Source organism: Podarcis bocagei (genome assembly GCF_964188305.1).
Source record: "Podarcis bocagei genome assembly, chromosome: 3".
Taxonomy (NCBI): Eukaryota; Metazoa; Chordata; class Lepidosauria; order Squamata; family Lacertidae; genus Podarcis; species Podarcis bocagei.
The window spans coordinates 37,453,753-37,470,269 of NC_138127.1; the positions used below are offsets into that span (position 1 = coordinate 37,453,753).

General features: G+C 43.3%; 1 protein-coding gene across 1 annotated transcript in view; it reads right to left on the reverse strand.

Moving 5' to 3' along the window:
* Nucleotides 1-16,517, reverse strand: part of METTL24 (methyltransferase like 24) — a 70,383-nt gene that overhangs the window by 1,126 nt on the left and 52,740 nt on the right. The gene's annotated exons all lie outside the window — the stretch shown is intronic.

Sequence of the window (16,517 nt, forward strand, 5' to 3'; positions counted from 1 at the left end):
CAGGGAACAGAAGAAGTAGCCTCATCATATCTCTTGGCATATTGTTGGGTCCTGTGCATAGTATTTTATGCACTACTAATAAATTCATTTTCCAGGTGTGGATCCTGATGTAACTGAACAGTTCTCTGTGCTGATACTGGTTGTATCTTAGCCACTGGAACATCCATGCTCCCTTTCATATAACACAATAATGATAGATAACCTGATGAAAATTATCATGCAGAAGACTTCCCAAATAAAAGACCACACACACACCCCTACAACACAGAGAGATGCACCAGCCAAGAGTTTGTCAATAGAGATTGCTCAGCTGTCCTGACTACCCTTTTGACTGACTTGGCTGAATGAAGTGCTATCTGTCATTTCCATGGGCACTCAATTCATTCCTAAATACAAATTCGTTCCTGACTGTTTCACAGTTTCAACAGTCGCAAATAACTTGACTTTTAGGCATCAATCCTTGCCGGGGAGCAAGTCCCATTGAACTAAATGTGAGTTACTTCTAAGTAGATGTCTGTAAGATTGTGCCATTAGCATCTATGGAACATTTTAAGAAAAAGGAAATCCTCTCTCTTGTCATAGTCTCTCCTGGTGAAAGCAAAAGTCACTATCAGGAACCAAAAGAAGAGACTTTATTAATGTGGAACTTGAAAAGCAAATGTCACAATAGCATCCACATTTCCCATGAAAATTATTTCAAGTATGGTGACTGGTGTTCCTTCCTTAGCCCCTGCACTGCCTATGCCCCCAACAGATCTAAAGGCAATTACGACAAATGACAATCATTAGGAGTAGGAGCCAGCCAAAGTTCAGCACTTTCAAATTCCACTATTTCAACAGCAGAGTCAAGTATGTGTTGAACCTTTGGCTTCAGGTGGAACATGACTATGGAAAACAAGAGACATCAGTGGAAGTGGTAAGGAAATGATTGTGGCTCATGGCTGTGAGCACCAAACTCCAGGATAATGAGTTGCTCTTAAATATCCCAGTGTGGTACATTTTACTATATAGTCCCTAGATCATGCAAGGCTATTTAAAGGAACTAAGCTTATAGACTGCTTTTTTAAACAGGACTAGAGCATTCCCTTGAGACTGGATGTCAAACATCTGAAAGGCACTCGTCTCTTCTAAAGAAGAAGTACAAACATGGAATGCTATGCAGATGTTTGCTTAAGTATATTAATTACTGCAGGACTGCTACTACTGCCAAAGAAAAATCCCTATTAATGCTTTTGCAGAAGAGGATTCATAGCAATTTCCTTACTGTGTGTGAAAGAGAACCTAGACTACTTAGTATTCACATCAGACATTTGTTGTCTCCACCCAGATCCACAGCTGTCAGTTTATGTCTTCCAAAAGGAGAAAAGATGGAAGATGAAGAAAAGCATGCACTCGTCACCAGGCTCCATCTGGTGATAATTCAGTTGTGCCATCTCAGTTTTGCTGTGTGTGCCATCTGCATGATTTTGCTTCATGCCCTGTTTAACTCTTCAATACCTATTAACTGCCTGCAATAATTAAATTAGGGTCAGAGCAGACAGTGCAACCTCTTTGTGGGGGCTGCTTGACAGAGCAAATGTGCCCACCCAGTGAACTACTTTTGTGTAGTGACCTACTGAGTGGATGGATTTTTACCTGGGCAATCCTGGTGGTTGCTCTTTTTTCTATTTGTGTGGTGGGATCCCATACAGAAAATAATTCAATACATGCAGTAGGCAGCAAGCTCCTACTTAGGGCAATTGAAAATGACATCCACAAGACATCTGTTTGGTGTATTAGGTCTTAAATCTTTTTTTGTATAGGGACAAGTAACAAAAGGTTCAGATATTGTACATCCCATATTTAATACGGTACAGGGGGAAACTATCCTCCCCAAACAAAAATAGAGAATTTAGACTACTTGGGAAATATGCTCATATTCGTACACAGGTAGGATTCATTCACACAATCCATCTGCTGCAGTCAAAAGCAATAGGTGGTTCATGAAACAGAGGAAGCCTATTTGTGCAGGAATGTTTGCACATAGGTCATTCACAATAAGCAGCCTGATAGGGAGTGGCAGGGGGAAGCCCCGCTGGGCAAGGCCCAAGACTCACTGCCATGATCCACCACATGTAGAATTTACACACGCCATTGAATTAGCCCTACAATTAGAATTCCAAGAGGGATTTCATCAGTTTCAGTTCGGTGGAGAAACAGCTGCATCTCATGCTAACAGCTGTTAGCCAGTATGATACAGGGCGAGAGAGAGGAGGGGTGGAAATGTATAAATGGTGAATATGCATTGCATTTAGTAAAATGTTAAAAGTATCGTAAGATACACTTGGAAAATTAGTTTAGTTCCTGCAGTTGTGCAGAAACATTAAGCCACAGGCGACACATTTAACCATTAAAGTTCTTGTGCCTTCTGTAAACACCCAGCTCACTGGTTGCTATGTTTCCATGTGACATATAAGGTAACCAGGTATATCTGAATAGGAGTATCTTAAGATCTATTCAGAGAAAAATATGCTCCTCCATCAATTTTGTGGGTATTTTAAAAGAAACATCTCCCCCCCCCGCCCACTGTTTCCAGTGGGAGGGGAAAAACAAGGAAGTGGTTTAAAGGAGCTCCTTAAGTAGACCACATGTCATCCTCGTTTAGGTTTAGGGAATCCCTGGTGGCTGAGACAGCTTTGCACTCTTCAGAACCAAGCTGATTCCGAGTCCTTTCTCAAAACTGCCCCAACGCTTACCGTTTCTGGCTCTTCTGATGTCAGAGCTCCAGTGTTGGTAGAGCCAAGATGCTGGAGGCTGCAGTGGCAGAAGGGAGGAGGATCCAACACCAGATCTCTCTCTCCGACACTGCATGCTTGCACATGGTTTTAAATAAGAAGAAAGCGACATCTCCCTTACTGAAATAGTTACGTAGAAGAGGAGGGAATTTCAACGGCTGCTACTTGTCTCACAAGCTGCGATTTCCAGGATTTTCTCTCTTGCACAACTATTGAAAGCATAGAGATCCTCTCCTCCTTTGCAGTTGGTCCAGGGACCCTAGAGGAGGGGTAAATAACCAGTGGCTCTCCATATGTTGCTAGACTACAGCTCAAATCCTCCTTGACCATTGGCCATACTAGGGGAAACATATGAAAGTTCAACAACACCTGGAAGGCCACAGGTCTCTGCTTTAGAGAAAAACAGGTGTACAGCATGGTAAAAAATTTAAGGGAGTTTCCAGTTTGCATAACTATTGTAACTAGATATCTGCCTTCTCATACAAGCATTTCCCTTTTCTTACACACCTGCAAATGCAACCTTTTCTTTTTTACATAAATAAGAATCACGTGGCTTTTCCCCCTTTCCACTCCATCAGTGACAGGATGTCTTTTGTGGAAATGTTTCTGTCACATACCAGACCTTCAGGCTTGCACAATAAAAGTGGATTAAGCTGTTCTTTCACCCTAGCACAACAAATCCACTTTTAAAAAATAAACTTGTGTGGTTCAGAAAATGACAAGGAAATGCATTGAGGGTGCATCCAGACATCCTTTTCATGGTGAATTCATGGTGCTTTGTGCGCATGATGGGATCAAGGTGCTCAGCGGTTTCTTGGTTTTTGGGGTTTTTTTTTAAAAAAAGAGGTGCTGGCATTCATATATTGATAGGATTGCTGTGCCAGAATAAAACAGCTGCCATTGGCAGCAAAAGAACAGGTGCTGGTATTCCGTATAGGGAGTTACTGTCACAAAAATGCCCTGACATGCAGCAATGTGTGATCCCATTTTCAATACGGTTTGCTCCTACAGAAGTTCTGGGATGGACATACTGCTTCATTTCCAGTTGCTGCCTATCCTAAAACTCTCCATGCTACAATAATAATTTATTATTTATACCCTGCCCATCTGGCTGTGTTTCCCCAGCTACTCTGCGCAGCTTCCAACAAAAGATTAAAAATACATTAAAACATCAGTCATTAAAAACTTCCCTAAACAGGGAATGTTCCAGGATTTTGTGTTACTGTTTTTGTCCAGCTTTTGCTGTGTCTCCAGGTGACAATAATTGCAGTAACAATGGGGAAGCATCACCGAACAACACATAAAGCAGAATCATGTGCGGACGGTCTATTGTTGCATCAACAACATTGTGAACAACACACACACACACACACCTGTCGAGTGGCCTGAAGAGGGTGAGATGAATAAATAACTAATGGGAACCTGTGAAAACACCCTGTAAGCAAATCGGGAAGAATGCTCATTGACTAAATCATAACAAATGCTTAATAGAGACCAGATATAATCTAATCTTGATGTAAGGATAGTGCACACAAGTCCAGATGAATACTCAGTATATGGGTCATCTGGAGGGGCTTTTAGGTTGTGGTATTCTGGCTTTGATGCCTCCCTTCACCTCATGTACTCTCAAGTTAATGCCCAAAAGAGTTGACAGCCTTGCATTCAGGAGGACAAGCAGCAGGTATTTAGCTCATAACCTACAACATTCACAAAACTGAACTGAAATGTGACTGTTATGAACAGCATCTCCAGGATAAAGTGAGCTGCCGGAAGAAGAAAAGCATAAGCTGTGCCTCTATATCTGTTGCATACGGGAAAGCTCACAAAAGAAAGACGGCAGTATTAAGAGATAGCGGGTAGCCAATTCAAAGTTTGACACTACTTGCACTGCTCACACAAAAATGTTCAGCATGCTTAGAAAAAGAAAAAAGATTGACAGAAAAGCACAGCATCTAAAATGTTCCAGCATCTAAAACCCAAAACAATGACTGCCATGAAGGGCAGATTTCTACCCTCAGCTCTAAAAAAAAGGTGTGAGTAAGTTAAATAAAGACATGAACCAAATAGACGTGCCTTTCTACTCATGGCTTTCTATACATTACTGTTGTGTTACTAGTGCACGTCATTCTGGACAGTTCTGTCACCAGACGTACACACCCCACATACACACTAAATCCATGTCAGGCAAGGGGTGTGATTCTGTGGCCCTCCTGACAGGCCCTGCTAGCTGGCTGAGGAGAGTCCAGGAACATCTGGAAGGCCAAAGCTCCCTCAGCCCTGATGTAAGGGCTGCTCTGGACGAGCACAGGCCTGTTCCAGTCAGAGCTCTAAGGAAAGAGGACAGCAGACATGTACTTAGCAACAGAAAAACAGACCTTTGTGGAAGTGGCAACATCACCACTCTTCCCATTGCACCCAGAATGAAGCCTAGAAGAGGCTACTCTGGGCAGAACTATTAAATATTGAATTAGAAAGTCTTCCTCTTTCTCTCTCTCTCTCTCTCTCTCTCTCTCTCTCTCTCTCTCTCACACACACACACACACACACACACACCAGCACAGCTGTCTGCTCACTATAGGAAGAAGTCGAAGTGGGCAATGCTGCCATTATTGCTCATGTGCCCCTAAGCAAAACAGGTGGTCATGCGACCATGCACACATTAAAACTACATTTTCCCAGACATTAATAGAATACTATAAGGCGGCTTCATGGTGTGCCAAAGATTGATTTTTCCTTCTTATTTCCAGATTCATTTTACAGTGTGGGACTGTAGGAAATTTCCAGGGAAGGAGCATAGCACATACTTTGCCTACTTAGTTCAATCCCCGATTCCATGGCATATTTAGCTAAAAGGATCACTTTGCTGCCTGAGATCCTGGAAAGCTGCTGTCAGTCAAGAGACATCGAGTCACAGGAAACTGCTTTATACAATATCAGACTTTGGTCCACCTAGCTCAGTTTTATCTACACTGGCAGCGGCTCTCCAGAGTTTCAGGTAGGAGTCTCTCCCAGTCCTGTCTGGAGATGCCAAGCATAGAATGTGGGACTTTCTGCATACATAGCAGATCCCCTGCCACTGAGTTATGGCCCCTGCCCTAGACAATTCGGGGATGGATTGACCTGGCTTGGTGTAATGCACCTTCCTTTGTTCTCACAATGCACACTCCCTACTCCTGCAATTTGCTTGAACTGTTTTTAATTTCTGAATTTTAAACTGTCCTGAGATCTGCTGCTGAAGGGCATGCAATAAACTTAGCAATAATACTGCTGCTGCTGATATTGTTGCACACCTAACCTTCATTATTTCAGGCCCAGTCATAAAAATGGAGATGCCAAAGGAGTGTGCAGGTTCTTAAGCATTCTACCTACGCGGTGCTTATCACCAGGACACCATGAGCATCTGAAAAACATTTTATGTTCCTGCTGCAAATTACCCTCAGGAGAGACAAAAGAATGTTGCTTTAATGATCCGCCATGCATTTGCCAGCATTATGTTCCGTGTATAATCTGTTTCCCTGGTGCTACACTGTCATTCTTTCACACGCTGATGATGAGTATGGGAGACTGGGGAAAGAGGAGACAGATAAATTTGAAGTGTACTTGTGTTTACATGCAATTTCTTCAGCAACTGGAATGAAAAGTAATAAAGACTTCCAATTTCTAAACCCGCAGGCCCATAGCCCCTGCTCTACTCACAGCCGTGTGGAGCTGGTGCACTTAGCTGCTACAACAGCTACAAGGACGGATGAAATCCAGAGCTCATCAGAGAGCCTTGAGATAGCACTGACAATCCATTTCCGGTTTCTTTTATATGACCAAAAAACATACTGGGAGTGCACTTGTAGAAGTACTGAAAGGAATGTAACATGCCAACTGGACTCATTGTTGTGGCACAGTCCCAGTCTATGTCTTAATTTTTTTAAAAAAAGCTTCACAGTTCCCTCAGCTTCCATTCCCTAGAGGCAGGCAGACCGTGGAAGCTCCTGCCAAGTCTCAGTGCGCAAGCTGTGCAAAGCTTGCTGTCTGGCAGGGAAGTTGGGCAACTCTGACAGTCATTAACGCTGTGATAGCCGCATCCCAAAAGGTGGTAACAGTACCTTTCCTGGCTATGTGCCACTCATCAGACTGGCTTGCTCAGAGCCACCTGTCAATCAGAGCCCACCCGGACAAGGAACCCTTCACAATGGAATTTGGCCAATATTCACCGTCCATCCAATCAACCTGGTGCTGCATTACTCAGGGGCCTATGTTTGTGAGTAACTACTTAGGATAGTTGCTTAGATACTTAGATACTTAGGATAGTAGCTCGGTCCCAGCTCCAGCCAACCTAGCAGTTTGAAAGAATGTCAAAGTGCAAGTAGATAAATAGGTACCACTCTGGCGGGAAGGTAACGGCGTTTCGGTGCGCTGCTCTGGTTTCGCCAGAAGTGGCTTAGTCATGCTGGCCACATGACCCGGAAAAACTATCTGCGGACAAATGTCGGCTTCCTCGGCCAGTAAAGCAAGATGAGACTTGCAACCCCAGAGTCATTCGCCACTGGACTTAACTGTCAGGGGTCCTTTACCTTTACCTTTTTACTTAGGATAGAGGAGACTTGGTATCAGGGCCAATTAAGACGTAATAATAATATAATTTATTATTTATACACTGCCCATCTGGCTGGATTTCCCCAGCCACTCTGGGTGGCTTCCAACTGAATATTAAAAACAATACAGCATTAGACATTAAGAACTTCCCTAAAGAGGGCTGCCTTCAGTTGTCTTTTAAAAGTAAAATAGTTGTTTATTGCCTTGACATCTGCTGGGAGGGCGTTCCACAGGGCAGGCGCCACTACCGAGAAAGCCCTCTGCCTGGTGCTGAGATCGTAACCCTAGTCAACCTTAAGAGATCCCATAGCACATGAAACACCTTTAAATGAAAGTACCTTCTGAATTCTTACTTGGCATATATGAAAACGTTTTATGCTCAGGAACATAAAATCAGTTACACACATAGTTTAGCACTTAATGAAGCAAAGGAGGCATGCACCCTGTGTGTTATGCACATATCATAAAATTTAGAAATAAAAAAAAAAGCATTTAGAGCCCCCTCTTAATCTGAGGCCTCAAGCTGTAGTTTACTTAGCATGAAATGTGTGAAGTGCTTTTTACTTCCTTTCATGCACTATTCTGCCTTTCCCCTTTTTGTTCTCTTAAACCCCTTTCTCTTAAAACTGGTTGTAGGGGATTAATCATGTGTTGTTGTGACTGCTCACAAGATAGTCTTCTATCCACGGTGCCTAGATCTCTGGGCCCATGCTGTTTTCATATCTAGGGAGAACTGCGGGAAAGCTAGCTGCCCTCCTTCATAGGGGGAGAGAGGTGTGGGCTGGATGCTCCCACATCTTCCTAACCAGGATGAATTTCTCACAGCCTTGAGGACTGCCCTTCTCTCAAAGTCAGAGGAAAAGGAAGGGCTGGTGGCAGCAGACCAAATGGTTAGAGACAGGAGCTGTTCCTGTTCCCAGGAGAGAGGGAGGGAATGAACTCTCAGGCTTTTGCTACAATAGTCAGGGCCAAGGGGGCCTTAATATCTGCAACAACAAGGTTAATGGGATTTCTGATATATCTGGCATTGACCTGAGTGCCATTTAAAGTTCCCTACAGAGAACAATCAGTTGAGAGTAAGTACCTGAGAGAAGCTATTTGCCGGCGTTATCACAGCATGTGATAAAAGCCACTAGAGAAAGCAAGATATCCCAATTTACCACACATCAGGTTTCCTGCATCTCTGTACATAACAAGAGATCATATCTGCAGTGCTTGGGTCCAAAGAGACTTAGGTTACATAGCCATGGTGTCAAAGTTAAGCACTGTAATCTTTTCTGGTTGGAAATGAAGGAAGAAAATAATTTTCCTAGTTCCTATACTTTGCATGGATGACAAATTTACCACATTGTATATTTACAGTGGTGCCCTGCAAGACGAACGCCTTGCGAGACGAAAAACTCGCAAAACGAAAGGTTTTTTCATTTTCGAGTTGCCTCGCAAGACGAATTTCCCTATGGGCTTGCTTCGCAAAACGAAGCTTGCCCCGCAAGCTCCGGGGACAGCGGGTCTTCCCCGCTGTCCCCGGACCTCTTTTGAAGCAAGGGGCGGCGGGGAGAAGCGATCTTCTCCCCGCAGCCCCTTGCTTCAAAAGAGGGGACAGAGTGGCGCTTCCCCTCTGTCCCCGGACGGTCTCCATAGGAACGCATTGATTGATTTTCAATGCATTCCTATGGGAAACCATGCTTTGCAAGATGAAAAACTCGCAAGAAGAAAAAACTTGCGGAACGAATTAATTTCGTCTTGCAAGGCACCACTGTACATGTTTAAGCCACATGCAAATAAAGGAGTGGATTGTAACAATTTCCCCATAACAGCTGTTCCATCACCATGACCTATTCTTGGCATAGGGAGCATTTGGTGCTTTGCTCTTGTAGGATTTGTTTAGGATTCTGTTCCTGGGATATTAGTACCTCAATCAAGAGATACACACAAGGACTGGATGAGCAGCACAACAAACACAGAGCACCACAAGCCTGCTTCATATAACGGCAGGATGGAAAACCTATCCAAGGGTCAGGCCTCTTGCCAATATGTAAGGACTTCTCTTGCCTTTCAATACACAAGCGTGTGTGTGTGTGTGCGCGCGCACACACACACACACACACACACACACACACACACGAGTAAAACACAGTCCAAGGCTACCTAGAGCTTAACCCTGGAAGCAAGGGTCTATTATTATTATCATTCCATAACTTCTATTATTAGGGTGTTTAGGGCCTGCTGACACACCCATAAAAGCTATTAAGAAGAATGGCTTTAAAGCCTGAGACATCCCTGTCTGTACTATCCTGAATTGTGGATTTCCTTGGACTGATCTGGGAGCAAGTTTCTTGCCAATAAAACCTGAATAAAAAAGAACATAAAAAGAGCCCTGTTAGATCATCCAAAGGGGGTCATCCCTAGTCTAGTACAGTGGCGGAGCAACCTGCTCCGGCACTGAGAGTGGCGTATATCCGGGGGCGTGGCTGGCATGCGTCCCAGGGGGTGTGGCGTGCCACTGGCAGGGGCGTGGCACACGTCAGGGGGTGCGCAGCAAGCACCCTGGGGGGTGGAGGAGGCCCCAATGTCACCCCCCAAGGATGGGCCGCAATGTCGCCCCCACCTTCGTCTGCCAGTAGTCTAGTATTGTTTTCAAGAGTGACCAGACAAATGCCTCTGGGAAACCTACAAGCAGAGCGTGAGGCCGCAGCCCTTGCTATTTTTTGTCCCCAGCATTGTGTAAGTAAAGGTGTAGCATCTTTGACTCTGGGCATTCTAATTAGCTCAAATAGTTAACAGCCATTGACAGGTTTTTCATGCATTTAGTCCTCAGTCTTCATGCATTTAGTCCTCAGACTCTACCTAAGAAGAACAGCCTGCTGGATCAGGCCCCTGAGGCCGGTATTGCATCTTGTCCAGCATCCTCTTCTCACAGTGGCCACCCAGAAGCCAATGGGAAGCCCACAAGCAGGAGCTGAGTGCAACAACACTGTCCCCATCTTTGGTTTCTAGCAACTCTATATTGCCTCCAACAGTGAAGGTAGAACAGAGCCATTGGGTGAGTAGCCACCGATAGCCTCATCCACCATGAATTTGTCTAATCTCCTTTTAAAGTCTTCTAAGTTGGTAACCTGACCCCTTGAAAACTTCCCTTGTTCTTAACTTCACATTTCAGAAGCTTTCTTGTGGTAGTAAAATGCAGCAGTTACTATAGAATAGAATGTAGAATCCCCGTGGACTAGACAAACTTTTGTAGAAATGACTGAGGTTCTCTTATTTACATTTCTATTTTTCTATGAAAAATATTGCACTAAAGGCAGGCAATTCATACTCTGCTGCACAAACTAAAACTCACGCACTGTAAAAGCCTTAAAGTGGTGGCTTTCTTCTTCTTCTTCTTTTTAAACAAGCACCTTAACTTAATCTCTTCTGCCATCAACCATCAATAAAATGAGTTGCTCTTCCACCACCGCCCCATCCCACCCTGATCTACACAATACACATTTAACGCACATTTAAAGCACTGGACTTCTCCCAAACAATCCTGAGGACCATAGTTTCCCCTCACAAAGTTGCAATTCCCAGCGCCCTTCTCAAACAACAGTACCCAGGATTCCTTAGGGGAAGTGATGTGCTTTAAATGAACATTGGATGTGCTTTAAACATACGGTGCAGATCTGCTAAAGATGAACTTGTGGACTGGAGGAAAAGATTCTGTTAACAATGGGCACAATCCAGTCCCAAAGGTAGGCATCAAAAGTTGAGGTTATGTTTAATTCTCTCACTGAGGTTAGTAGGACTCAGAGTGGAATCCTATGCATGTTTACTTGGCAATATCTGTAGTGCAGAAGAAAAATCCCATCTTATCTGCAGTTTTGATGTGAATTGCCACAGGCCCAGACACAGCTGGATTCCCTAGCACACCGGATGTTTACATAAAAGAATTCATGATTTACAACAGTGAGCCCCTGTTGCTCCTTTTTGACAGAAGAACAAATATTTGCAGCTTGTTTACACCGTTCTGGTTTTAAGCTATGCGGCAAGTTTGCAATATGTAACCAGGCTCCATCAGCAGCCTCTCTCCGAATGTAAAAGCACGTTACAATGCATTTGAAATTATACCTGCAGCTGATTAGAAAGAGAAGTTTTATGTATTTCTAACACAAAGCAAATATTTAAACAAGCAGAAACATTACAGTATGTCACACATCACCCCAACCTCTGCGTGGTGCAAGATTCCAGGGGCTCCAGGCGCTTCCACAGAATGTGAGACAGCAAAGACTGTGGTGCCTTTACGATATATGGCTTATTCACAAATACATACAACCTGAGCCTAAGTTGCAGGAACTCACAGCGTTAACACCTCCAAAGGTCTTGCTTCCCCCATAGTCACAGCCTTGGATTCTAGCAAAGATCAGTCATGCCTCTCTCCCAGCTTCTGCCCACTTCTAGCTCTCCACTCAGCTCACTCTGCCTTTGTTTTCCAAATACCAGCCAGGTGAGGGAGGGGGCCCATCCATTTGCCCTCTGGCAGGGAGCAACTTCTTTTGTTATACCAGGGATGGTACTCAGGCATCATGCAGGCTAACCACCCTCCCACCAATTCACAACAGCAATTCAAATATGTGCAATAATTGTGTTAGATTGTTCAGTGTTATAACTATAACTGCTGTATTTAATTCTTTCCCCATACAGTGGTGCCCCGCAAGACGAATGCCTCGCAAGACGAAAAACTCGCTAGACGAAAGGGTTTTTCGGTTTTACGTTGCTTCGCTAGACGAATTTCCCTATGGGCTTGCTTCGCAAGACAAAAACGTCTTGCGCTTTTTTCTTAAAGCCGCTTGAAGAGGCGCAGTTGCGACGGACCGTGCTTTGCAAGACGAAAAACATCGCAAGACGAAAAGACTCGCGGAACGAATTATTTTCGTCTTGCGAGGCACCACTGTACTCCCTTTAGCATGCAAAGAGAAGTTCATGGCAGCTGTTACCAGGATTATCATCTTTGGGAGGAGGGGGTGCTAGAAAATTGATATGGTCTCTTTATTTATTTACAGCTGAACAGAATATAGCAAGAATTGGACAGAAGCAAGAATGCACAGGCAGAGAATACTAGTAACAAGGCAGTATTGAGCCATGCCCTAAAGCTGCCATCTTTCAAAAAGCCTACTGAGTCAGTCAACACCAAGCACATTCTTTCACTTCTTCTTGCCCAATTATTTTTTTTTACAAACAAATCCCAGCTTCCTAATGACCTGCAGAAAGTGCAACCCTAGCTGGATACAGCATCTGGAGTCCCATGGTAGTTAAGAGCATGAGCCACAAAGTAACCAATTCAAATCTCTGCTCAAACCACAAAGCCTTTAAGAAGCCTTAGGCAAGTCAATATGTCCACTGCTGCCAAGCCGCTCCAGGTATTTCTGGATGATACTGATGATGAATATCTGCTTCAATCTGCTTTTTCCATGATTTTTGGCACTGAAAGGGCCTTGGTCATCCTGGTTAATGATCCATGGCAGGAGGTGAGCAGGAAGGGAAAAATCATTAGATTTTTGGGGGGCAACCTCACCACCACTGCTCATTTTCCAGAAATTACTCCTAGAGCTCAGGATTTATCAACCCCAGGCAGATACTTTATGCCCCTATCCAGGAGGTCCCACCTCAAACAAGGTTATGATGCCTCTTGCAAAACACACATGAATTGCTTTGGTTGCTTACAAAATGCTTATTTTCCTATGAAGGGGGAAAGTATCTTACATCCCATGGTGCCTTTGCAAAAAGAACAACCTAAGGACTGCCTGCTGTAACCTATCAAAGACTTGAGCCAGATGCAGAAGTGAGAAAGAACACAAGGAAGAATCACAACAGTACCACAGGAACATCACACCAAAAGCCTTCATTGCTAGGACATGTTACAGGGGAGTAACAGATATCCGATTCAGTTACTACTTCCCAGCATCTCCCTTCCACTCAGTTTAACCTCTTCATTTAAATTAACATCTCTCCGCTGAAATTCATGCCTAGGCTCTCTGGAGATTCATAGCCTCTAACTTTCTGCCAGCCTTCACCAATATTCAGAAGATAATCACAGATAAAAGCAAGCTCCTAAAAAAATAAATCCAGATTTGAATTCAAAAGCTGTTTTCACAAGTGAGGCATACCTAAGTGCTCCCACTTTTCCAGCTCTGCAAATGGAATGAAGAAAGAAAAAGAGACATCCATTAGACTGTTCACTAGATCTTAAAACAGCCATTTTCCTTTCTCACATTAGCAACATGTACAAACAACACATCCCAGACCGCGGCATTTTCAGCATCGCTTGTGAGAACACCCAAGGGGTCTGGGTTGAACTGTAAAATAATAGTCATGCATGATAATTAAAATATGCTGCTATTTTTAGATAGCTTCAGTTTTAACACTAAAGGAGGAGCAAAATATTAAATGGAAACTATTTGTTCTGAACTCTTTCTCTTTCCAAGCCTTTCTGCAATTTTTCTGTTTCCTTCTGCCTGATTTGACAAGTTAACTGCCTTGCTGTTCTCACTAGACCAGGGGTAGGCCACCTAAGGCCCAGGGGATGGATGCGGCCCAATCGCCTTCTCAATCCGGCCCGGGAATCAGTGTGCTTTTTACATGAGTAGAATGTGTGCTTTTATTTAAAATGCATCTCTGGGTTATTTGTGGGACATAGGAATTTGTTCATTTTTTATTTTTTTCAAAATATAGCCCAGCCCACCACATGGACTGAGGGATGGTGGACTGGCCCACAGCTGAAGCTTTCTGGCCCCTGCACCAGCCTTCCTGATTCTATCCCTTCCTGCTTGACAACTTCCCTACCATTATCCTTCCTCTCAGAGGCAGATTTAGGACAGCGTGACCAGATCCTCCAAACTGGGCACTGAGCCTCGGGGCACTGCAGGGCGTTGCAACTGTGACCTAGTGAATTAAGTAGAACAGAAGGTTGAGAGGCAGGGGGGACACAAATTCTGGCCTTGCACAGGGCACTGCTGAAATTTCAAAGACCAAAGTCTGCCACTACTTCTTACCACCACATAATTATTTTCAGGCTGCTCCCCTACCACACTCCAATATGCCACCAATCTCCCCATTCAGTCATCCTTGCCATGTCCTCCTCTTCAACATCTGCCTGGTTCCATTTTACTCTTTTGCCTCCAAGCTCCTGAAACTTGCAATTTCTGCCCATCACCTCAGCCTTCTCTCCTCTGACTTCTCTACTGGCCTCCTCTAGCTTCTAGATTCTGCCCATAGTGCTCTAAAATCATTGCACTGATTTGCACTTCTCTGAATTTTGTGATACCGCTCTTGGCTATAAAAAAGTACCAAAATGTATTTTAAAATTCACATTTTAAGATTAAAAAGATGCCAAGAAATGTGTATGTTGAGATAAAATATTTAAGTATATACAGTGGTACCTCGGGTTACATACACTTCAGGTTACAGATTCTGCTAACCCAGAAATAGTACCTCGGGTTAAGAACTTTGTTTCAGGATGAGAAGAGAAATCGTGCTCTGGAGGCGTGGCAGCAGCAGGAGACCCCATTAGCTAAAGTGGTGCTTCAGGTTAAGAACAGTTTCAGGTTAAGAACGGACCTCCAGAACGAATTAAGTACTTAACCCGAGGTACCACTGTATATACTTAGTGGTGCAATTAAGAACAAATTTCCTTGCAGGTTTTAAAAAATTCACAAGGTAAATGTGATGACTGAACAGACTTGGGAATTATCACTTGTGAAATTGACGTGGACCGAAATTGCCTGACCCATCCATCCCTGGAAAATATGCAGATTTCAGACATCTTAATAAAGGAATAATGCTTCACCAGCACTTGCAGAATGCTCCCAGACAGTAGTTATCTTCCTGTGTTCCACCAACACTGCTCATTTTCTAGCCTGACTCCTTCCTTCATCTCCCAGAGGCTACTTTTTCTAGGTCATAAATCAATGAGGCTGTTGGGAAATGTAGCCCTTAGCTTCGGAATTACTGTTACAATATCATTAAAAAACATTTATGAATGGGAAATAAACCTGACAGTTTTCAACACAACAGTGACATTCCATTTTTTTAAAGGACTATTTGATGTCCACTGAATTTATCTTTTTCTAAAAGCAATGACTTCCCACACCTCAATGATGCAGGTGTAACTGGTGAAGGTCAAGATGCCACAAATGAGCATAGTTCTAAAATATTAAATGGAAACACCTGCTACTTGCCTACCAATAACAGTTTGCCATAGAAACAGCATTTGCTTGTGTGTTGACATATCATTGGAAAGAAGGCTCACACGTGGTAATGGTTAATGCACAAAATTAAGTTGTAGTAATCATAATGGCATTCCTTCCACCAAAGTTCAACTCGGTCCTGATTGTGTAAGCAATCACTTAATTTGTATCATGCACCATCAATCTTGCATGAGCCCATAATTCAATTATAGAACTGAAGACAGATGTTTCTTGTTGAATCACATGCTCTAATAGTTTAGGATTTATCACCTTAACATGATGGTTTTTAAAAGAGCTTTCGATTTTATCACTAGCTATTTCCCCATGATTTTAAAAGGAAGGCCCTACATTAACAAGCCCTTTCCCCTTTCTGTTCCTGCCGTTTCCCATCTTCCATTTCTGTTTGGACATCATAGGCATTTTTCCACTTGTCAAACTTTTCAGTAAGTACACCTGCTGGCTACAGCAATCCAACTTGTTGCCAATTCCCTTTAAAAAAAAAGAAAGAAAGATTTTGGTACAGCAGTAAGGAAGTCTGACCTTCATATTTGACTGTACTGTGCTTTCATAAAATAGAAAGATTTCAAAGTCAACCTGGAGATAACACGTTACGGTGCTTTTCTATTAGAAAGCACAAAATCTGCTCCAGATCTAACATTCTTTAGCGTTTGATTTCATCCTGCTGATGTACCTCTGCCTCTGCTGGCAAAGCAGCCTTTATGCCCCTTCCTGAGGCCCCTCATCGGATTTACCTACTAGGGTAGGGGCACCTTCAGACTGTTCAAATTTTGTGGGAGGGATTCAAGTGCATAACAGAAAATTTAAGTTTTCACAATTAAAGTGGGTTCTTTACCCCAGTGCAACAAATCCACAGAAAAAGGGGGTTTGTGGTTAGGAAAGTGGTGGGAAAATGAATTGAGAAGTGTAGAATAAT